At 38.3% G+C, this 24909-nt stretch overlaps 2 long non-coding RNA genes and 3 gene segments (V, D, J or C); 3 read left to right on the plus strand and 2 right to left on the minus strand.

Annotated features, from left to right (window-relative positions):
* Positions 1-4391: 4391 nt before the first annotated feature.
* On the minus strand, positions 4392-5924 carry LOC311284488. The gene is made up of 2 exons (XR_014626231.1): positions 5804-5924; positions 4392-4831 (listed from the first exon to the last, which is right to left on the minus strand). It is a non-coding gene; the product is annotated as an uncharacterized lncRNA (long non-coding RNA).
* A 565-nt stretch (positions 5925-6489) lies between these two features.
* LOC311284473 (immunoglobulin kappa variable 1-39-like) lies at positions 6490-7140 on the plus strand. The segment is given in 2 exons: positions 6490-6603; positions 6717-7140.
* Positions 7141-16010: 8870 nt separating this feature from the next.
* LOC311284493 lies at positions 16011-17882 on the minus strand. The gene is made up of 2 exons (XR_014626236.1): positions 17797-17882; positions 16011-16450 (listed from the first exon to the last, which is right to left on the minus strand). It is a non-coding gene; the product is annotated as an uncharacterized lncRNA (long non-coding RNA).
* Positions 17883-22390: 4508 nt separating this feature from the next.
* On the plus strand, positions 22391-22885 carry LOC311284000 (Ig kappa chain V region 3368-like). The segment is given in 2 exons: positions 22391-22439; positions 22527-22885.
* A 1019-nt stretch (positions 22886-23904) lies between these two features.
* On the plus strand, positions 23905-24437 carry LOC311284001 (Ig kappa chain V region 4135-like). The segment is given in 2 exons: positions 23905-23981; positions 24079-24437.
* Positions 24438-24909: the final 472 nt, after the last annotated feature.

Consider the following 24909-nt stretch of genomic DNA (forward strand, 5'->3'; position numbering starts at 1 on the left):
ATCAACAACCAAACCAGGGAACCAATCAAACGCCTGATAAACCAGTGGGAGGAGACTGTGGGCGGAGCCAGAGTCCCAAAACAACATTCGAAAAGGCACATAATGGCCAAACAAATGGGAAAAGCTGCACTGACCTCAAAGAAATGCCCGATCAACCGCTCAACCAATCACAACATCTGACAATCAATTTACGTCCAACTCTGACCAATCCAAACCAGAGCTGTGCATTTATGAGGAAATCCAGTTTAGCTCGCCCAGATCAGGAGATGCCGATGAGAATCAGAGGGATCAAACCAGTGGAGATGAATCACGACCATCAAACCTCACTGTAAATGAGTCTGGACCGTCTCACACTGAGGTCAATGGGTACAGTGCAAGAACAAGTCGAACAGGAAGTGATGTCACGTGCAAGAGAGGGAAAGAGCAGAAAGTCTACAGCTCTGTCATGAAGAGCTCAGTGATAAATCATCTCGTCCAGGACTGCAGGCCGCGGATAACCGTGGTCAGCACAAGCCTGTAGATATGAGTGTTTTAGCGAGGCTGAAGAAAGTGAGGGAAACAGGCAGTCAGACACAAAAGAGCAGGAATGTCAGAAGAGGATAGATAGTGAATGATATACGATAAAAGAATTGGATGGGAAATTAAATTCCCTTTGCCTTCAGAACAGCTTCAATCCTTCATGAAATATATAATCATATCATGCTGATCTGTGCATAGAGTAAGTAAAAAGAAATCGCTAGTTAATACCACTAACAAGCACCCTCATTATGCTGCCGTGTTAGTGTGGGGCTATTTTGAGCCTTGTTAGTGGTATTAACTAGCGATTTCTTTTTACTTACTCTATGCCCCATATACTAGCGTTATAAGCTAATCAGTTTTTAGAGATAAAACTCTTTACATTCGATTATCATGAAAACAAATCCCAGAGAACGGTCGACTCGGGTCCCATGTGTTATTACACCCCAGGTTCATTTTGCGCCGGAGTTGTCCTTTAATAGCATAATAGCATGTGTAAAGTGTCTAATAATTGGATAGTATTTGGGGATGCACATAAAAGATTGTAAAAAGACACCTACACACAAAGAAAAAAAACATACAGACTTTTGAACCGAACCCTGCATACACAAATAAACAAAACAAAAATTCAAACTTGCAAGCCGAACCATGCACACATGCAAACAAACAATACACTCTTCACTCATACACACGCACACACATTCACTCACAAATATTAATGAATCAATCACACTCAATCAAATCACCTCTCTCTCTCTCACACACACACAAACAGAGAAAGTCAAACACAACCATAGACATGCAAACAATACACCTTTCACTCATACACATGCACACACATACATCATTCACGAATATGAATAAATCACTCACTCACACAGATTAATAATGTACAATAGTCAATCCACCTGATTGACAGGTGTAAGTTTTGTGTCAATTCAATTATTACTGTTTTTTTCTTGTTATTCTTTTGTTAAAAAGGAAAGATCTAACTTGTTGGGATGTGTTCAGGGACGTGCACAGGGGGGTTGCTCAGGTTGCCCGGGCAACTGCCCATATGCCCTTCTCGACTCACGTTGCCCTTCCGAGGGGGAAAATAAATAAATAAATAAATCGTACAATGGATGCAGAATTTCACGTAGGCCTAGATAATAATAATAATAAAAAAAAAAAAAAATCGCAAAGCCTCATTCCCTTCCATTCGGGCACCGAAAGTGAAAGTCAGTAGGGGAAGGGCAAACTCTGTTTACGTGGCTGCAGCGCTGCACGCGACCGGCACCTGAGCTGAGTCTGCATGAGCGGCCCTAGAAGGAGATTGTCGCGGTTGTCGGGTGAGACGACTCAACGTTGTCGGAAAAGGTGAGTTTGTGATGTATAACAAACGAACGATCATCATCATCAAGTTTTATGAAATGAATTCAAATCTTCATAAATCCAGGCTGAGTTTGCCACGTTTAGCCTAAATAATCAAACAGATAGCTTGCAGACAAGCAGCCTAGGCTACTATTTTTTTGGTAGGCATTAGGCAAACTAAGCTACATGTCTGCTGATAGTTAGTTTCTCACATTTCGTTTTAGCAAGAAGAATGAATGATGGAAGTAATGCATCACATTCATTATTTTATTCAAAATGGTTAAATGCCTAAATCCTATCACTATTTTGGGTATTGTTTGAAGCCAAGATGCCCACTGAAAAGAGGTGGATTCAGGAGAGGGAGAGACAATTCAGGTAGGCAGCAAAGGGCAGCACATCACTGCAGGGTTGGCTGCGAAAAAAGCACGTGCATATTTAGTATTTTTCAGGTCAGAGCAACTGCCCCAAAAAATTCCTGTGCACGTCCCTGGATGTGTTCATGTTCCATAAAGGGGATGCCAGTTTGAAGAATGCCATTTGGTGGCATAGGAACCATACTTGAATTGTGAATTGTTTAATATCTTTTAATGGTCTACTGCAATGTTTGAGGCATATTTATTTTTCATGCTTTAATGTTGGCCTAATTTCAGTTACATTTACATTTTAGGCTATGTAGTTTGAAATTTTATTTCTTTTTTAGATTTTTAACCACTCAGCTGTATGTGGAAATGCATATTTAAAAAAATGTTGCAAATAAAACCATAGTCCACAACTTATGTAGTTTTAACTTATTTTAATATATAAATTCTGTGAAATCATCAAACGTTTGTATGACTTGCCAGTGACTTGTGACCCAAGCTACGACTTGACTTGACTTGACTTGCTTGACATAAAGCAGTGACTTGACTTGACTTGCTTTTCACAAAATTGACTTGTACTTGCTTGAGACTTGAAGGTTAAGACTTGAGACTTACTTGTGACTTGCACATGTGTGACTTACTCCCACCTCTGGCAGATACTCACCCTCTTCTGTGGAATACGACATTTGTTATTTGATTCGCCAAGCTGCACCTTTTCCATGCAACGTGATTAGTGACAGCTGGCAGGCTTCAAAACTGAATTTAGTATCATAAAAAATATCAGCATCATAACAGTCAACACGACTCGTGCGGTATATTCAGTCTTCTGAAGCCATTTAAATCGTGAAATCTTGCCCTAAATCTCCAAGTGTGCACTTTTGATACTAAACAGATTTTGACAAACTCAATTTTATGATTAGGGGAGGTTTGGTTAATCTTAGCGATCCCACTCAGTGACTCGAACCTTTTTAACCTGTTGCAATTTAGTCAGATTCGTTCACTGACACACCTGTCGTTCGGTTCACAATAAACGAGAACGAGATGCTTCTGCAGCTGCTCAAATACTTTCACACACACACACTACTGACACACAGAGGACAAACACAGGAACTACACATGTGTTCAAATCTGAGTTCTGACTGAAATCATCTCTATTATGATCAGTCCTGTGGCAGACGAGTTTGACTCTAATATGCTCAGAATCAGAGAAAACTGAGTGTGTAAACTAATATAAATCAAACAAACCATAATTGCGCCATATGTTGTTTTGTTTTTGTACATTAAACTACACAGTAATGTAATTGTGTATCACCAGTAACATGAAGATGTTCTTGAGCCTTTTTTAAATAGCACCTTCATCTCAAGCTGATAATGAATTTATTACTCATAACTCATTTCTCATCAGCAGAAGTGAAACTGTTCCAGTTCAGAGCGTTGAACCAGTAAAAGAGTGAAACTGTGAGTTTGAGGTGAAAATCTCATTTGCATTGTCAGGTTTAGTGATTGTGATGGTCTCAGAATAGAGCAGCTCGTCTCCAGTGACCATGTTCAAACCCCAAGAGCTTCATTTCACATTTACTGCTGAATGCAGCTGTTCTCAACTATTACAATTAGGGGTGTAACGAGACCCTTATGTCACCATCCTGAACTCACAATACCATATTATTGCCATACTCCATCAAAATGGTCAATTTGGTTTAACATTGTGTGTGTAAATGAATAGGCTTGGACTTGGTGCTGATAACCCAATGCAGGACAATAGAGACACCAGAATAACAATATTCATGATTCTGAAGCTGAAAATACTGAATTATTTCAGACGAATATGCTTGATGTCTCTGACTAGATATATCTAAAATAATGTAGGCCACTTTTTACTGGTAACATCAGACATTTGGCATTATCAGGACCCACAAATATTCCCCCATTGCATTATTATACATTATATTCAACATTATATACAGTAGTTTAATGTAGTAGTGACACGAAAACCCTGTAAACTTCCTAAACTTTCATTTTGGGTGAATAATACGATACATATTGTCACTATCCACTGTAATTATTGTTACTCCCCTAATTCCAATCAATCAAAAGCCGCTGAAACTTTAGTGCAGGACTTTGAAGGAACGACACACTGATCAATGATGCAGTCCAACACAAATGTGCGCTTGCGTTCAGATGAAGCTTTATTGAATGAACAGCAATGGCAGCACATTGACAGACTGCTTCAGTATTGAGCTGTAAATCACGTGACGCTCAGATACGCTGGTCTTCACTGGAGAAACATCAGCACTCGGAGCTCTTGAGGAACGAGGCCTCGTGAGCAGCTCCGGCATGTGTTCCTCTGCAGACGAAGCGCTCTGCGGCTTCCCAGCGTGCTTTGCTGAGGCTCAGGACGCTGCTGCGACTGTAGAGACCGTCCCGCTCGCTCTCTGCGCTGGTCTGAACCCCCTCGGTGACCTCTGACCCGTCCAGCGTCCAGCTCACCGTCGCCCCCTGTGGAGAGTAAGAGCTGAGCAGGCAGAGCAGAGCGGGGGGGTCTCCAGAGATCAGCAGAGAAGAGGGAGACAGCAGAGACACGGAGGGAGACACGGAGGGACCCGCTGGACACACACACACACACACACACACAAACACACAGTTAGATGTCAGACATGGTCATGTTGTAGAAATCACAATCATTTTATCTTTACAGAAATTCCACAAAACTGCTTTCATTCATAAACCACAAATATCCTGAATTCAGTTTAAAATATTCTCAGTTAAATCAATATTCACTAGTACTAAAAAATGTATCATGTAATTCTAAATATAAATCAGTTCTGTAAAGCAGACATGATATACAGCGAATCTTACAGTAATAAAATTACAGTAAATAAAAAGTAAAAATATTTTCTGAATAATCATTTCTAATTATTAACTGTATTTTGAAAAATCATTATTATCAGCAAATTTCAGTTCAACTAATGAATTTTTCAAATCGTTCTATTTGTCTGATGACGACGCCTAAAAAAATGCATTTTGAAAAATTCTTAAGACTCTCACAATCATAATTATCAGCAAATTTCATTTCAAATTATGAATTTTTCAAATTAAAAAATATAATTATTTTATCCGTATAATCAAACTTTTGCAAAAAGTATTAGCAGTTACATTTATCAAGAATTATGGACACAATTATGTACTTTAAAAAAAACTGAATATGACAGAAAATATAACAATATTACAAACTACATTCAATATAATATTACAATAATATTGCAATCAACATATTAAAAAACAAAGAATGTTAGCAATTATAATATATGAAATTACTCGTGTAAAAAGACAATTTTAAAACAATATGAAATATTCTTTGAAATAAAAAAATGATAAACGTGATCAAATCTCAGGGAATAAATTTGTAAAATACATTTAAAGAAATTGTGAAACAATCAAATTCATCATGAAATATTGCAGTTATTTTTTTTTTATTTAAACTTTTTTTTTTATCTTGTTGCAAAATGCTTGCTAAAATAACCTAAAAACAAAACAAGTAATAAACAAATCATTTTTAGAGAATAGAAGAGACTTACTGATCGTCAGTTTAGTTCCTCCACCGAAAGTGTACCACAGTGTTTCATTCTAGTGAAAGAGTCGTACAAAAACCTCCGTCACACTCAAATGAACACACACACACACACACACACACACACACTGATGTGAGACTCAACTGCAGATCTTCTCAACATCAGACATGAATCATGATTGATCAGAAAAGAGCCACAAAATCTTCATCTTTAAAAATAGTCCAAAGAATTAATCTTAAAAATAAATACTTGATATTGAATGAAAGCTGAAATCCTTTGTTTCATAATCAGTCCCGAAATACATTCATCACATTTACAAACACATGTGATTTAAACTCTGCTAATTCTATTGACCTGCTTTATAATGAAATCTTCAGCCAGATTTAGATGGTCATTCTCTATTGGATGACCTTTGACCTGTTATACAGTATCATGGATGATATAAATCTGCAGCTCAGGTATTAAATTCTCTCAGCATCAAAGTCTGAATGAAACTGATCATTAAAACAGTGTTTAGAGCGAGAAGATCGACCCAAAATAACATGAAGTAAATCATGAGTTTCTGTTTCTGAAAATGATCCACAGAAGTTTATTAGCAAAGACACTAAAAGACAAAACAGTGTTTCTTCTGTCTTCAGGGAAATGATGTGGAGTGTGTTTGCATATTGATCAGATCTTCAGTGTGTGAGAGTGTTTATAGTGCTGTGAGTTTAACACTGCATCACTGACACACACAACAATCTTCATCAACATGACCTTCATCATCATCTTCATCTGGACACTGTTATACGGCTTTATACTACAAGGTGAACAGTTTATATTCTAAATAAATCATTTAAATAATATGACTTTTAACACATCTTTAAATTGACTAATAAATGAATAAAGTTTATGGACTGATAAATGATTTGTTTTTCAGGCTGTAGATCTCAGATCACAGTGACTCAGACTCCTGTGAAACCTGCCAAACCAGGAGAAACTGTAGAGATGAGCTGTAAACTCAGTAGTGTTACAAACCTCAGTGGTGGCAGAAACTGCAACCCACCCTGTGTGTCCTGGTACTTACAGAAACCTGGAGAAGCTCCTAAACTCCTGATTTATTGGGCCAATCGCCTCCAGTCAGGAACTCCATCTAGATTCAGTGGCAGTGGATCTAACAGTGATTTCACTCTGACCATCAGTGGAGTCCAGACTGAAGATGCTGGACATTATTACTGTCAGAGTTTACACTACATCAGTGACTATGTGTTCACACAGTGATACAGAGTCGTACAAAAACCTCCGTCAGTCAGAGTCACAGTGACTGAACTGAAACAGCAGCTGCTCACACACTTTCACACACACACAGACACACACACACACACACACTCAACAGTGCAGAAACACGTTCACAGTCCAGCACAACAAGATCTTGTGTTTCTACATCCAGTACAGGCGAATTGTGGGTTTTTGTCCTATTCTTTTATGTAATCATATTAATTGCAGGGGCGCTGCACTGGAGACCTCTAGAAGCAGAAACATTGTTTGTTCGGGTTTAAGTTTGTATGACTTATCCAAAGTTACAAAAGATTCTCCTCTAAAGTTCTCTTCTCTCTATCGCATGTTTGTGAACTATTTGATTGTTTGGTTATTCCTTGGATATTTTGTGAGAGGACAGCGCTGGAATGGAGAGGCTGAGTCGGGACTTTCTAATGGAGTGCCGTGCTTTTGAGTATTGTGTGTTGTATACTTCTCAACACAACATCTCCCGTTACTCAAGCAGAATTGCTTCTCTTATAAGATCATTATCTTATTCAAGTCTTATTTACTCACACAACAACTTATCTCAAATATGCATATGAACTTCAAATGAACTTCATTACGCATTCAAACAACAGTCTATTTCAAATCGGCATTTCAAAGGAGCATAATGAAATCTTCAAGCACACTTTCATCCTTTTAACATAACACAGAATAACATTCATCAAACATTTCAGGATTCAGTGTAAATTTTCTTTTTTTTTAGATAGGGCGGCGATCCGCCTACACCTGTTACATATCTTCTTGGTCTTACTTATTTATTTCTCTTTAGACACATTACTCCATAACATAGTCTTGAGTCCACACAGGTGGACATCTCTGTCTTAAAGGAACACTAAGGAACATTTTTTACCTTAAAGTAATGTTTCCAAAATCGTATCAGTGGTTCGTCAAGACGTTACAGGGTGAAAGGCACTTATGCCTTCGCTTTGCAGCCCTATATCTGCTATAACCACAGTATGCAAGTTTGCCAAACCTGGTGGTGTTTCTTCGAATGAGACATAAGAAAACGAAAAAAATTTCTTGCTTTACACCAAGTGTTACAATAGTCATTATTTAGTCTTTCATTGTTTAGTATGTTGCAATACATCATACTTTCATGAATCATGCAACATACTCTACCTTGTGGACATCGTTCATTCCAAAGCCGGTGCTGGATAAACAGCGAGGGCCCTATCTTGCAACCAGCGCAACTGACCTTGTACACCGACGCATGTATCATTCCTATTTTGCACACAATCACAGATTATTTTGCACCTATTAGCGGACTTTTCCCTCCACAGACGCACGCAGGTAAATTAGGGAATGAACTTGCGCTCCCGGGGGCGGTTCAGTGAAAAGAGGAGGCGTGTTTCGCCGCAAACGTTCCCTGGTAATATTTTGCAGGTTTAGAAAACAATTCCGCCACTGACCAGGAGAAACCTCGTCTAAAGTCAGTGGCGCGTTGCACATGTTATTCAGATGCTATTTTAAAGGCGCATGCTTGGCCATAATCCATGTAGCGTGTGCACAACGTGCATACACTTTGCTTCTCTCATCTACACACAGACGCAGCAGTTTTCATTTTTAGAAAACGATACATTATTACAAGGAAAAATATTACCACACAAGGGACATCATTGTTGTGCCCATGAAGATGTGAAAAAATAGGCATAAATCTAGCTAACATTTACCCAAATTTCTAAACGCCTGTTTAACTAAAGCTAATTTGGGTGTGTTTCTCCATCCCCAATGTCACTTCTCTGTGTTTTACGGCCCTGACGAGAACGTCGGTCTCCTCGGCTGTGAACCGCACCTGGCAAATCCGCCGTTATAATAGCAATCCGCCATGGAACAAGCGCGCCTGCTCTTAAAGGGAATGTGAGATGACGCTCTGATTGGTTTATTTCACGTTACGCCCAAACCACACCTATGAATAATGAAGCTACTTCAGACCAACACATTTTAGATTTGCATCGGGCGCAAGAGTATAATAGCAACAGCGCCCGAGATCCGCCCACAAAGTTACTTGCGTTTCGCTAAAATATTTGCGTTTCGTTAAAATAGGGCCCCGAGTGTGTGTGCGACAATAGGCTGCGGGTGGAGAAATTATTTACGACAGCGGTAATGGACAATTCCGCTTCCAACCTGTAGGGGGACTGAAGAGGAAAAGTTCCTGAGTGTTGCTTTAAGCCCCTATTCAGACTCATATCAGTGTTCTCTGTTGTACAGCCTCTTTCAGGTGTTTAATCCTGTGCAGAGATTTCCTCTCTTTAGGCATAGTGAAAGACGTGCTGAATTCCATCTTTTCCCATCACTTAAGATGAAAGTACTCGGTCCTGTTAGTTGTTGTACTGACACAGATCAGTGAACCGGGCTTTTTTCTTTTTCAGGCTTCCTTATTCTCACCTTATTTCCAACTGCAATTTTAAGAAATTTAGATCATCTCTAACGATCAGTGTATTGTCAGTAACATCCTATAACATTATTGTGACATTCTCTAAGCAGCCTGTTGACCCGTTCAGTGGCCCTGTTAGCCTGAGGGTAATAAACACTGTCTTTAAGTTCTTTATTCCCTGTGTTTTCACAAAATCAGCAAAGGTTTTCTTCTCGAGAAATTTCAGAAGTTACTGATGAAGCAAAACCAACTTCTGGCCATTTGCTGAAATAGTCAATCAGTGTTATTGCAAACTAACAGTCATTATCTCCCTTCTCGAAAGGTTGAAATGGGCCATTTCGTGAACCCACTGGCTGCACTGGAGCTGTGAATGTTTTGGCTGATTTATCACTGGCCTGGCCGGTCACACATGCAGAGAGGATTGTGTGAACAAGATCGTCCATTCGTGGCCAGCAATACAACTCCCTCAGACACTGTTCAGTTCGCAGCCATAGACTGTAAATAAAGATGGACGACGCACCTTCACTCTCTTCTGTTGTAGAAATGCGAAGTCCCAATATGGCGCTGACATCTCGCACTGATATGAGACCTGATTCTGCGCAGTCGTGAGAGAAAGAGTCCCGTCCACACTCCCGCAGAATCTGTTAGTCCAGTTCACTGCAGAACAACTTATATCGATGTGAAATAAACAGATATGGACATGTAGAAATTAAAGTTGAAGCTCCAATTTCCTCCCGAAAATCCCCCAAAAATGACTACTTCGTTTAGAGAAGCTGTCAATCACAGCTGTCAATCATGGCGTCACATTCCCGTTTTTATAGCATCAAATAACTAACTAAGACCAAACTTATTTAAAAAAACGAACACTTAAACTTACATCAGCGTGATAAAAACTACCTAAAATGACAGATCACACAGTGATAAAGAGTCGTACAAAAACCTCTTCGAGGAAGACCGGGATTGTTTGTGCAGTTAGAGGTTGTCATAATAACTGGCACAAAAGAAAGATTTACTTGGAGCAGGAGTGTTTTAATCATCGAATTATTGACATTTTAAAAATCAGGCGCCCTATACGACCGGCGACACACTGGCTGCGTGGCGTTTCTGTTGCGTGGTGTTTTCTATGTCTTTGCACACCAGAAACGTCTCTGACGAGGCGTTGCTGCTGCTAGGTGACATGATAAGCCTCATTGGTGATATATTCGACATATGGGGAGAGAGTTGTGGAAGGCACTTAATGTTAAACATAAATATATAGCAGCAAAGACAACGTCGGCAGTATTGACGGCAAAATAGGCTACAGAATATTTAGTTCTGTATTGACAGGTGCAATATTTGAAAATCGGTAGTATATATATATATATATATTTTTTTTTTTACATTTAGGCTATATGCATTTATGTCAAAACCTAAATTCAAACATCAAAATGCCATTTATTAATATGTATTCATATCAAAATGACATACAAACATATTTTCCTATTCTATTTTGCCTGGAAGCGCTTCCAAAACGCTTGCGTGTCGCGTGAAAAATAGGCGTCGATTCTATTTCTAGCATGCACGCGTTTTCCCTGAGACGCGCGTGTCACGCAGGCAGTGTGCAAGCTCTAAATGAACCTGTTAACATGGGAGCCGAAATAACGGACACGCCACGCAGACCATTTGAAGAAACGACCGTATGTTTGTTCTTTTCATTTCGTGAACACAAGACCTACAGAAGACCACCCGATACCAGAAAAGTGGCTGGGCTACGAAGTCTGAATAAAAACTCCAAGGAGAAACAAAATCATTATAGTAACCCCTGTATAAAATCTAGTCATCATGGCATGATCATCATGGCATTTATTTTGTATGATTTATAATTATTTATAGCCATCTACTTATTGCTATCATGTGCTTTGGTTGCATTCTGATGACATTATTAATACATTTGACATGACAAAATAGCCTACCTCCATAGATATATTAACTTAGTCCAGCGTTGGCTCGACCGTGTTTAGGGCGGTGCTGAAGGCGCCGGCGAAGTTTTGGCAATCTGCCAGCTAGATGCATGAGTGTTTTCAACCAGGTCCAGTACCCGACCTGGGTGAGGCGGGGCTTTAGTTCTTTGTTGTATTCATCTGCTTAAGGCATGTGTAACATTTTTCTGTCAACTCTGCATAATCCTTCGCAATCGATATCGTTAGTTAGCCCAGAGAAGCGAGGAAACGGAAGTGCCGCACAAAAACCGGAAACTGGACCCATATTTACTTCCGCGTTCGAAAATAAGGTGAATAGACTACATGGAGAGGGCAGGGTTTATGAGCGATACTGGGATCAGCCACCTGGGGGCAATAGAGACGCTTTGGCCTAACTTTTCAGCACTTGTGCCGCGCACTTGTTCACACCAGCCCCTGATGTCCCTCATGTGCCAGAAGGATGAGGCGTTCCCGCAGTGCAATATGAACAATCAAACAATTCCCTTTGAAAATCAGTGGAGATTCAACAACCAGTTCATGTCTAACAGGAAAGTATGGACGTAAGTCACTGAGGATAGACCTTTGCAGTTTAGGCCAACCTGACTGAATTGTCTGGCGTAACTGTGACAGTTCTGGGGCCTCATTTATAACCGTTGCGTATGCACAAAACAGGGCTTGAAAGAGGCGTACAGCACTTTCGACGCATAAGTTGTGATTTATAAAAACAAACATGACGGGAAAATTTGGAAAAAACACCTGCATGCAAACTCTGACCCATGCGTACGAACGTTTTGGAGATGAAGTAGTTTGGCGACACCGATGGTGAGCTGGAGTTAAAAGTCTTTTTGGTCACTTTTAGACAGAAAATCTAAAGAAAATTATACATGTATAAATAAAAGAATGATTCAAAATATGTTTTACTTCTGATATAAACATTTAGATGAAATAGCCACTCTCATCAATGGAGTTAAACACTTAAACTACTTTAAATCATTACTGAGAAGTTACAACATTACAACACACGTACACTTTTAGTAAGGATCCTATGCACAGTTTTATAAATGAGACCCCTGGACAGTTCTCGCATTCAGCTTCAGTAGTTCACACTCATGCTTCATCAAAAGTAGTACCTTGATCTGGCAGAGTATAAAACAGGCGCTGGCCTTCCGTCCCCAAGCAAAGCAGCGAGACCCCTCGTCTGCGTATCTCCGGTCATGCATCTCCGTCATTATGAAAGACTTTCTGCCACGTCTCAAATGGAATTGGTGGCTCCACACTGACAGTGAGAAACAGGGGTTTGTTCGGCACTGAAGCGCTCATCATCATCGACAACTTGTGGTGTTTTCACCCTTTTAACAGAACACACTCCATGCGGGGTACAATCATAGGCTGTAAAAAAGATGGACGACGCAACTTCACTCTCTTCCATTGTAGAAAAGTGAAGCCACCAATGTCCCAATATGTCTCTGTCACAGTAACTGAAGGAGAAGACTCAGATCTAACGTAAAACAACAGTGTCTTAAACAGGAGGTAAACAGGTGAGCATGGGATTCAGAGTAGCAGGTTTGCACTTAGCTTTAACATTCACAGTTCTCTGTTGGTTGTAGTGCTGATGGTGTGTGTGCAGAAGTAATGACAGATGAAGAAGGACTGAGGACAGGGAAGTTTCCAAGGTGAGTATTCAAGTAAGTCTTTCCATAGGTGTTGGGAAAGTTCACTTTCTACATGAACTAGTTCAAAGTTCAGTTCACAAATTTTAAAATGAACTATTCAGTTCATAGTTCACACTCAAAATTTTGAACTAAGTTCACAGTTCCAAAAATGAACTAGTTCATAGTTCTTTTTTCCATGTTGCTGCAAGCTATTATTTTTTTCAAAATGATTGCCACAGCCCATATAGAACCACAGATAATTATTTTATCAGTTTTAACACTGAAGCTATGCGTCAGATTTTTCCCATCCTCACCGACCTTGCCATTAAACTCGTTTAAATGATCATGACGCCAACATGCTGCTTTTTGTTTTGATTTGCAACGTTAGTGATGAGTCGTTCATGAACAATCCGTTCGTTGCGTGTGTCACGTGATAAATGAACGAAAGACTCGGAAGGTAAAGTAATTATTTATGATCCCTGTAAACGATTTTTGACTGCATTTTAAAGATTTTTTAATTCAGAATATGATCAAGATTGCGTAGGTGGGTGTGTTCGGGGAATATGCCAGTTAGTGGTATAACATTTAAAGCCCCTTAAATGAACGAAATGACTCGAAAAAAGATTCGTTCATTTTGATGAACGAGATCGAACAAGAGTCAGTAGACACTGGTGGCTGGTGTTGCCAGATTGGGTGTTTTTCCGCTACATATTAAGGCCTGTTTACGGTGTGTTTTAGCCGGGTTTTCGCCTGGAAGGCTCTATAGAAATCTGGCATCCTACTGAACGAAGTTAAACTGAGAGAGCGTGGCGTTCACAGACACCAGAATGAACGAGTTCACAGTATCGTTCATCAGGCAGTAGGCTATACAGTACGTTCAGTTCACGTTCGCCCAAAATATGAACGAGTTCATGAACTATCGTTCAATGAACGCGTTCAGGCACAACACTGGGTATAGATGAGACCAGAAAGGTGTTAGTGTGAAGTAGCTGTTTGTATGAGTCCTAATGAGCATGTGCAGGTGATTATAATTGGTGTGATGATGATCTAGTGGAGCTGACGGGTCTGGTGCTTTGGATGGCTCTGAGACTGACAGGCCAAATTATGGGACTGAGTCTGCGCAGAAGTGAGAGTGAAGTGGAGCCGCGGTATCAAGGTCCAGTTTACTGCAGAACAACTCATGTCAGTGTGAAATAAATCATGGAAATGTAGAAATTAAAGTTAAAGCTCCGATCACCTCCCGAACAAAGTCAGTTGGTGCCTCAGTGACTACTTTACTCAGAGAAGCCGTCAATCTCAGCTCTCAATCATGTCGTCACACGCCCGCTTTTATAGCATTAAATAGCTACTTAAAAAAACGAACAACTGAATTTACATCAGCGTAACAAAAACTACCTGAAACGACAGAAACCATCATTAATTTGGAGAGGACGGGGTTAATGAGCTGTACTGGGACCAGCCACCTGGGGGCGATCAAGACGTTTGGCTTCAATTTTCAGGACTTGTGTGCAACTAACACTGAGGATGCGTCCGGAATTTCCAAACTTCTTTGAATAAGTAATTACTTCACGACCGCTACAAAAGTACATTCATTAGTATTTATGAGTGTAGTATGAATGTAATCTGGACGTACTATATTAGCCATGTTGTCATTATCATGTGATCTACAGTGTCGGTTGCGTCGCTTCACTGTAGTCGGTCAATCTGGGGACTTGTACTGTAAATTCGGACATACTTCTTTTGTCACATTCTGCTTTTCACTCATATATAGCAGTGAAGTTTGTGATTTCGGATTCAGCTTAAACCTTTATTCTTTTTCTTCGCATTACTCAACACAGTTTCTCACTAGAGCCTGAAGTGCTGCAGATCCACATTATTACATCTGTTATAGTGAGCAATTACTATGAATTGAACACCAAGTATTGTATACTTCTCAACACAGCAGATCTGTACTGTGACGGACGGGTTTGACTCAAATATGCTCTGAATCAGAGAAAACTGAATGTGTAAACTGATATGAAATCAAACAAACCATATATTGTTTGTTTTGTACAATACACTATATGATAAAGTCAATGTAACAAAGATGTTTTTGAGCCTTTTTCAAGTAGGCCTAGCTATCATCTCAAGCTTATAATGAATTTATTACTCTGTCATAACTCATTTTAGCAGAAGTGAAACTGCTCCAGTTCAGAGCGTTGAACCAGTAAAAGAGTGAAACTGTGAGTTTGAGGTGTAAATCTCATTTGCATTGTCAGGTTTAGTGATTGTGATGGTCTCAGAATAGAGCAGATCATGTTCAAACCCCAAGAGCTTCATTTCACATTTACTGCTGAATGCAGCTGTTCTCAACTATTACAATTAGGGGTGTAACGAGACCCTTATGTCACCATCCTGAACTCACAATACCATATTATTGCCATACTCCATCAAAATGGTCAATTTGGTTTAACATTGTGTGTGTAAATGAATAGGCTTGGACTTGGTGCTGATGACCCAATGCAGGACAATAGAGACACCAGAATAACAATATTCATGATTCTGAAGCTGAAAATACTGAATTATTTCAGACGAATATGCTTGATGTCTCTGACTAGATATATCTAAAATAATGTCGGCCACTTTTTACTGGTAACATCAGACATTTGGCATTATCAGGACCCACAAATATTCCCCCATTGCATTATTATACATTATATTTAACATTATATACAGTAGTTTAATGTAGTAGTGACACGAAAACCCTGTAAACTTGAATATTTTAACACAGTAATTTTCATTTTGGGTGAATAATACGATACATATTGTCACTATCCACTGTAATTATTGTTCCACCCCTAATTCCAATCAATCAAAAGCGGCTGAAACTTTAGTGCAGGACTTTGAAGGAACGACACACTGATCAATGATGCAGTCCAACACAAATGTGCGCTTGCGTTCAGATGAAGCTTTATTGAATGAACAGCAATGGCAGCACATTGACAGACTGCTTCAGTATTGAGCTGTAAATCACGTGACGCTCAGATACGCTGGTCTTCACTGGAGAAACATCAGCACTCGGAGCTCTTGAGGAACGAGGCCTCGTGAGCAGCTCCGGCATGTGTTCCTCTGCAGACGAAGCGCTCTGCGGCTTCCCAGCGTGCTTTGCTGAGGCTCAGGACGCTGCTGCGACTGTAGAGACCGTCCCGCTCGCTCTCTGCGCTGGTCTGAACCCCCTCGGTGACCTCTGACCCGTCCAGCGTCCAGCTCACCGTCGCCCCCTGTGGAGAGTAAGAGCTGAGCAGGCAGAGCAGAGCGGGGGGGTCTCCAGAGATCAGCAGAGAAGAGGGAGACAGCAGAGACACGGAGGGAGACACGGAGGGACCCGCTGAACACACACACACACACACACACACACACACACACACACATTCATGAATGATCATTTGATTTTAAATATACAATATACAAATATTACATTTCAAATGATCCACAGAATGAGTTTGAAAAACATTGTCCAAGTAAATTGATGGTTATATTGTGATGTCGTTATAAGATCTAGAAAACCAATTTAAATGATCATTTCAATATTAATTGTATTTTGAAAATATTCTGCTATTCAGAAACTCACAATCATAAACATCAGCAAATTTGATCGTTTAAATGATTAATTTTCAAAATGCTCTTCAACTGAGTTTCTTTCTGTCTGATGAAAATAATAAAACATTTTATTTATGTTGCCTGCGTTATACACCTTTTGTTTCATACATTTAAAAAAGCCCTTGATAGTTACATTTACCAAGAATTATAGACAAAATTATTTATGAAGAAATAATTGAATAGATTTTACAGCAGTCAATACATGAAATGAACTAAATGTTAGCAGTAATAAGATTTTAAATATTCATGTAAAATGAAATTTGACATTTAAAATAGCGATACAATTTATACAATTTTCTAAAAATAAAAAAATAAAAAAACACTCATTTGATTGATTACAGAACCTTTTTTAAACCTAATTTTTAAAAAACATTGTCCACATGAAAACTTATTCATATATTGTGATTTCTTCATAAGATTTGAAATCAATTTTAAATAATAATTTCAATATTAATTGTTTTTGTAAAAATATTCATACATTTTGATACTCACAAAAAATCTATTGTAATTTTCAGCAAAGTTTCAATATATATTTTAAATTCTGCTGTTAAGACATTTACATAATCATCATAATCTTGATTTTTAAAATGCTTATTAACTAAATATCTCTTTGTCTGATGATGACGCTTACACAAAAAATGTATTATCAAACTTTGGATGCATTTAAAAACCCTTAATTTTTAAATTTACTATTAATTCTAGACAAAATTATTTATATCAAGAAATAATTGAATATATCATAAAATACTGCAATCCATAGGCTACATTAAAATACAATCAAATGTTACCAATAATAATTAAATTATTAATGTAAAATTAAGAATAACATTTAAAAACAATATGAAATATAAAACTTAAGTAAATAATAAAATATTTAAATGATAAATTGTTTTTCAAAAACATTAATAAATGAATTATCTTGTTGACAAATAAGATCATCTTTTAGATGTTTTTTTAAGGTTCATTCATGGCATTTTAAGATCATCACTAATAATTATCTTGCTGAAAATAATCTAATAATAAAATAAAATGAATGAATTAAAATTTTCTTATTAGAGAATTGAAAAGACTTACTGATCGTCAGTTTAGTTCCTCCACCGAAAGTGTACCACAGTGTTTCATTCTAGTGAAAGAGTCGTACAAAAACCTCCGTCACACTCAAATGAACACACACTCCAGCAGAGAAAGAGACAAACAACACACACACACACACACACACACACACACACACACACACACACACACACACACACACACTGATATGAGACTCAACATCAGGATTATTGAACTGTCTCATCGTCTCTAAATGTCTCTTAATGCATGAAAACTATTAAATCTAAATAAATAATATAATCAGAAAGACTCTGTACTGATCTTTAAACATCTTAACTGGGAGTCTCTAAATGATCATGTGTTTCTCAAAGCATTTTAATAAGTGTGGATGACCTGTGACCTCTGGAATGACCTTTGCCCTCTCATGGAGTTCACAGTGAAATACTTGTTTCTTTTAGTGATGAAACTGTCATTTGATTGATCAGAAAGTCTGAACTCTGAACCAGAGACTCGTGCAGAATAAAGAAGAAATGATTTCTAAACTCCTACAGAAGTGAAAACACACTCCACTGGATCATGAGAATAAAACACATTAAAGGCCACAAAACTGGATCAGTTTCTTCTGCATGTGTTCATTTTCATGTGTGTTTTCCTCCAGCTGGTTTTTGCTCAGAGAGTCACTTTGCATCGGCACGTGTTTCAGCTCTCCGAGTGTTTATAACCTTCAGACTCACACACTTTATAACACACTGCTGTTTACCACGGTACAAACCCAACACACACCATGAATCTCTTCAGCAGCTTCATCTGGATTCTGACCGCTTTTATTCCAGGTAACAGAAGTCAAAGCTTGTCATTTCTGAGTCTTTAATGTTCATGTCATTTGATGAAACTCATATAATGTTGTTGTCAACAGCATCCAGAGGAATCACTGTGACTCAGCCTGAAGTTGTGAATGTTTCTGAAGGACAAATCGCCACTATAGACTGTAAAACTGATGCTGGGATATATAACTGGGGTTTAGCTTGGTATCAGCAGAAACACGGAGAAGCTCCTAAACTCATCATTACTGGAGTAAATGATCTCTATGATAACAGTCTCAAACGATTCAGTGGGAATGGAGCACGAGGTGGAACAGATTTCACTCTGACCATCAGTGGAGTCCAGACTGAAGATGCTGGACATTATTACTGTCAGAGTTTCCATTGCAGAACAAATTCTTATGGTGGTTGTGCGGGTGATCGAGTGTTCACACAGTGATAAAGAGTCGTACAAAAACCTCCGTCAGTCAGAGTCACAGTGACTGAACTGAAACTGCAGCTGTTCAAACACACACACACACACACACACACACACACACACACACACACACACACACACAAAGTTATTTGTAGATATTAAACATAAAGCATTCATTGAGTTTTTAACTTACTAAATACTTTATCTTATTACATTTATCTAAAACTATATAATTTGTCCGCATGTTCTTGTTTCATCATGAATCTGCAGGAGTGTTCATGCTCCACTGACTGAAGTTTACTTATAAAATGTGAGTTAAAGCCCTGATCTAATGAAAGACCTGAAACTAAAATGACACAAAACGAACATAAAGACATAAAGTTACAATTATATTTTATTTATTGACTGAACTGTAATAAAATTATGCCTGAATGATAAAGCACACACACAGTCTTGTATGAAAGGCAGATGCAGAAACATAAAGACTGTTGTCTGTAAATGTGTCATCTTTGATATTCTGAGTCTCAATCTCCAGTTTTATTGAACAAAAAATATAAATTATACAATTTATTGTTTTAACAAGTTGAAAACGAAGACAAAAACTAATTTCAGGTCATCAAGTGTTAGTTTTACAGACAAGAATCGACTGAAAACGACAAATAAGAGTCTAAAAGAAACAGCATTAGAAAGAGAAGAATATGTTTCTCTGTAATGTTTGATTCACTTTATCAGCTTTAACTTTCAAAAAGTTGATCTGAATGTTTTTAGAGAAGAGTTTTCACAAAGCCTGTGATCACTAAAGCGATTAGAGTTAAAGTGAAGTTATATTATAGATTTGAAGTGTCATTTTCATGATCATCTTCACTGAAACTCGCTTTGTTAAAAGCATCAAAGATCAGATGTGAAGAAACACAAGAACTGAATTCACTACAGTTTAAGACTCTGAATAAAACCTTAAGCAAACTTTGTGTGTCTCATCCACTATAACTTTATAATTAATAAAATTAACTTATATAAACCTTTTTACTCCTGAAGTATCAGACAGAGCTGATCATTAAGAGGAAATACTATTAAGAATATAAATGCCAGTTTGTAAATATTGCTGTTCATTTAACAATATATTAGAAACAAATCAATTAACATCAAAATAAAAAGTGGTGCCAAAATACCAGCCAAATGTTATTTTCTCTCAATGTATTTTTAACCCTTTAGAATTGAATTATCTTTGAGGAAGAAAAGAGCTGAAAACTCGTCAAATCAAGTAAATGTCAGAAATGATTGTTTCTAGTTCAGTGGATGAAAAAAAAGATCATTTGACAATGAAAATCATCTTTACAGTTTTGACAAACATTCAATGTGTAATTGTACTAAAAATAAACTAAAATAAGCTAAAAGTGCCATTCTACAAAGTATTTAAAGGTGCATTGCGCGAGAGTCTGAGTTTTCGCAGAACTACGCCCCCTCTGGCGGCAAGCGAAACTGCAACCAGAGGTGTGCACGCTCACGGACCACACGCACACGCACGCTTGCACGAGCTCGAGCTGGTCATAACCCAAGGAGCATCAGCCGCACAAATCTTTTGTTTACAATCATAATGTCTTCAGAGGTAATAAAGTTTTAAATCTGCAAGTAATTTAAAATATGTGAAAGGAAAGGCAATTGAGTAAATAACACACTTAATGTGTGAGGGAAAAAATGGGGGTAGTAGAAAACTTCGTTTTTTATTCCCATCTATCTCCATGTTGAACTGTGTTATGTGTTTACTGTATCCACTTATGACTATTATTATGAAAACACGTTCATGAACAATATAAGTTATAACTTTGTAAAAGCTCAAAATTGTAATCATGATACCATACCATACACAGTCGGTCAACAAAGTAACTTACACCCAAATGTCTCAAGGTAATAAACAATCAAGTGGCACTATGACGTTACCATAAAAGCCAAACAGGCTAATCCGCCGAAGATTTGCGGGGGTTTAGCCTGTTTTATTGATCAGCTAAGTAGCATATTCCAATAGCAATACATCGTAATTAAGCAGTAATTTGCTCAAAATTTGTGTCTAAGTATCTAACTTATATATCAGCATTTTATATCACAATCATTCTGAACCTGATCACTGACAATGGTAAGTTAGTAAAACCTATTCCGATTGTACATTTATCTAGCTTACGCTAAAGCATTACACATTTTATGGATCGTCATTTATTGTCATTATTGGCCGTATCAGACATTAGAGAATGGGATATATCTTACCTTTTTATCAAGAAAAAAGCCAACTGAGGATCCCGTTTGAGCCCTAGAGCAGACCGGAGATCTCTCCATTTGTTGAAAGCCTTCCCTATGTTTACTCTCGTCTTACCCCGACGCCTGTCTGACTCCAATTTGGACCTTTTGGTTGCACTAGACAAAAGTTCTCTTTTTTTTTTTTATCTTACGTGGAGTTTGCGTTGGTGTTTGAAATGAACTACAAGCCGGTCTCTTAGAATCCATTTTCTACGGAGAATGGCGGCGTCGGCGCATACACAAACCTGCCAGACATATGAGCGTGCCGTGAACGCGCATGACGTCACGCCCAGTCTCAGATTCCGACCCGAATCCCTCTTATTTATTTTACTGTACAGGATTATAGAGGCAATCGCAGTGATCAGAGAAGGGCTCAGTCAGCCCATCAGGCAATTGTTTAAGCATGTATGGGTTAGAAAACGGGTATTTTTAACATGAAAAGTTGCGCAATGCACCTTTAACAGTCAGCTGTTGTATTAATAATTTTAATATGTGATGATTTACTGCCATCATCAGTTTGGAGCCGCTGCTGAAAGTGAACCAGTGAAATAAACTAATAGATCATGAGAAGAGAAACCTCCTGAACGCTTCACTGACTGAACTTCAGATCAACAACACACACATCACTGCAGAAACTCACTGACTTCCCCTGCTTTATGAAGCTCATCATCACTGAATTACTAACTGAATTTATTAAAGTGAACATGTTTATATCATGTGTGACTCTCAATCAAACTCAGTTATTCAGTGACTGACAGAGACTCGTGTGTGTGATGATCCTCATGTCTGTTCATAAACTGCAGGAACACACATGGATTTGGTGTAAAATATGGGGATTAACAGCGACGTTTCACTCCAACTACAGTAAAAATATTCTCACAGCAGATATTTAGATTAATATACTAAAGTTGGTCTTTGATGTATTCCGTAATTGTTTTTATTATACGTGTCTGTTAATGAGTGACTGTCTTCAGGGAAATGATGTGGAGTGTGTTTGCATATTGATCAGATCTTCAGTGTGTGAGAGTGTTTATAGTGCTGTGAGTTTAACACTTCATCACTGACACACACAACAATCTTCATCAACATGACCTTCATCATCATCTTCATCTGGACTCTCACAGCGTTTGCTCAAGGTTTGTGGAGCACAAGTTTGATATTAATTCATTTCTTCAAGTATATTGTCAAAGTTTTGAGTGTATTTTCTTCTTGTTGTGTTTCAGAGTGTAGAGGACAGATCACCGTCACTCAGAGTCCCTCAATAACAGCAGAACAACCAGGAGGAACTGTGAATATCAAATGTAAAACCAGCAGAGATGTGAGGAAATGGGATGATGGGAATGAAGGTTTAGCCTGGTACTTACAGAAACCTGGAGAAACTCCTAAACTCCTGATTTATTATGTAAAAAAACTCTACACAGGAACTCCATCTAGATTCAGTGGCAGTGGATCTAACAGTGATTTCACTCTGACCATCAGTGGAGTCCAGACTGAAGATGCTGGACATTATTACTGTCTGAGTTACTATTGCAGAACAAATTCTGCTAATAATTGTTTGGGTGATGTTACATTCACACAGTGATAAAGAGTCGTACAAAAACCTCCGTCAGTCAGAGTCACAGTGACTGAACTGAAACCTGAGCTGCTCAAAGGAGGATCTGAAGTTGCACATTATACCACTCCTTAACTTACTGACATTGAGTTTTAACTAATAAGTTAGATTTAATCTACACTTTTAAATGAATTTTTGTTGAAAACTTGTTCACAAGTATTAACAGTGTAAACTAATGAATATGAACAAGCCTCATATTAGTCAAAAACTGTCTGGTTTCAGTCCCACAGTGAAAGTGAGCGAGTTAAACTCATATTTCATCATCAGGAGTGATTGTGTTTCTCTCAGAATAGAGCAGATGTTCATCATCCTCAGAGTTTGATGTTTCTAAAATACTGAAACACTTTAAATAACTATTAAACATAAAACACAATGAGAGATGAGTGATATGTGTCTGTCATGCATGTTTATCTTCTATCTATCAATCATAATCTCTGTGAGGTTCATCATGAATCTGCAGGTGTTTTAATGCTTCGCTGAAGTTTATTAATATGTGAGCAAAAGCCCTGATCCAATGAAAGACCTGAAATGAAAACAACACAAATGGACTCAAACACATGAAGTTATTATTTTATTTCAAACTATGTTGATTGAATTGTAATAAAATTATGACTGAATGATAAAGCACACGTACAGTTGTGTATGAAACACACAAAGCTGAGCAGATGACAGATCAGGAAAAAAATATTCAAGCCTGTTTCCACCTTAGATTGATAATAATAATAATTAATAATCATTATTTTTAAACTGATTTGATGATTTACTGCCGACATCCAGTTTTCTGCCAAGAGTGAATCACAGAGAAACAAACTATTATTGAGTGTTTGAGGGAAAATGAACTTCTGAACATTGTCATATTCCTCATTTCTGCTCTTCTGTCGTGACTGAGACTCATTTGAGAGGAAACGGCTTTGAATTTGTGTCCCACCCCTGAGACTGAAGCTCAATATCAGCGTCTGTCAGTCAGACTGTTCATCCAACATCTCTGACCTTCAGTTTCACTCATTCCCAGTAAAGATGAGGACACACACACTGATCCTCTGCTCTCTGCTGCTGCTCCTCAACGGTGACACTCACTTTCACTGCATTTACTACTTTACATTTACTTGTTTTAGCAAAGATCATTCATTTATTCTGCTGATTTTCTTCTTGTTGTGTTTCAGAGTGTAGAGGACAGATCACCGTCACTCAGAGTCCCTCAATAACAGCAGAACAACCAGGAGGAACTGTGAATATCAAATGTAAAACCAGCAGAGATGTGTACAGGGATAGTTATGGAGATGATTATTTATCCTGGTACTTACAGAAACCTGGAGAAGCTCCTAAACTCCTGGTTTATGCAACAACATACCGTCAGTCAGGAACTCCATCTAGATTCAGTGGCAGTGGATCTAACAGTGATTTCACTCTGACCATCAGTGGAGTCCAGACTGAAGATGCTGGACATTATTACTGTCAGAGTTTCCATTGCAGAACAGATTCTGATGGTGATTGTGAGAGTGATCGTACATTCACACAGTGATAAAGAGTCGTACAAAAACCTCCGTCAGTCAGAGTCACAGTGACTGAACTGAAACTGCAGCTGCTCACTCACTCTCACACTCAACAGTGAAGATACACAAAAATGAACTTAATATCAATAATAAGAAATGATTTTGATCATTTTTTTTTTTAGATAATTGTTGGTTTATCTATTCTCATATGGTTGTTCATCTCTCTGTCTCTGTCCAGGATAGATCAAACCGAAGGCACTATGAATGGAGCATGGGGCACATCATTAAGGAGACCTTCCGATTTCTGACTATCACTGACTTAGCACGTTGCAAGCTCGCAACTATTAAAAAAATTACACCTTTGTTATGAGTCAGCAGTGAGCGGCCGCTTAGAGTAAAATAGTTGCACTGCATCCTCTGACTATTTCAGGACTGGCTAGTTTGTGATCGTGAACGCACATTCGCGACGTGACGTCTCAAAGTGACACCGGGTCCTTAATG

The sequence above is a fragment of the Rutilus rutilus genome, assembly GCF_951802725.1.
Source record: "Rutilus rutilus genome assembly, chromosome: 24".
In the NCBI taxonomy this organism is placed as follows: Eukaryota; Metazoa; Chordata; class Actinopteri; order Cypriniformes; family Leuciscidae; genus Rutilus; species Rutilus rutilus.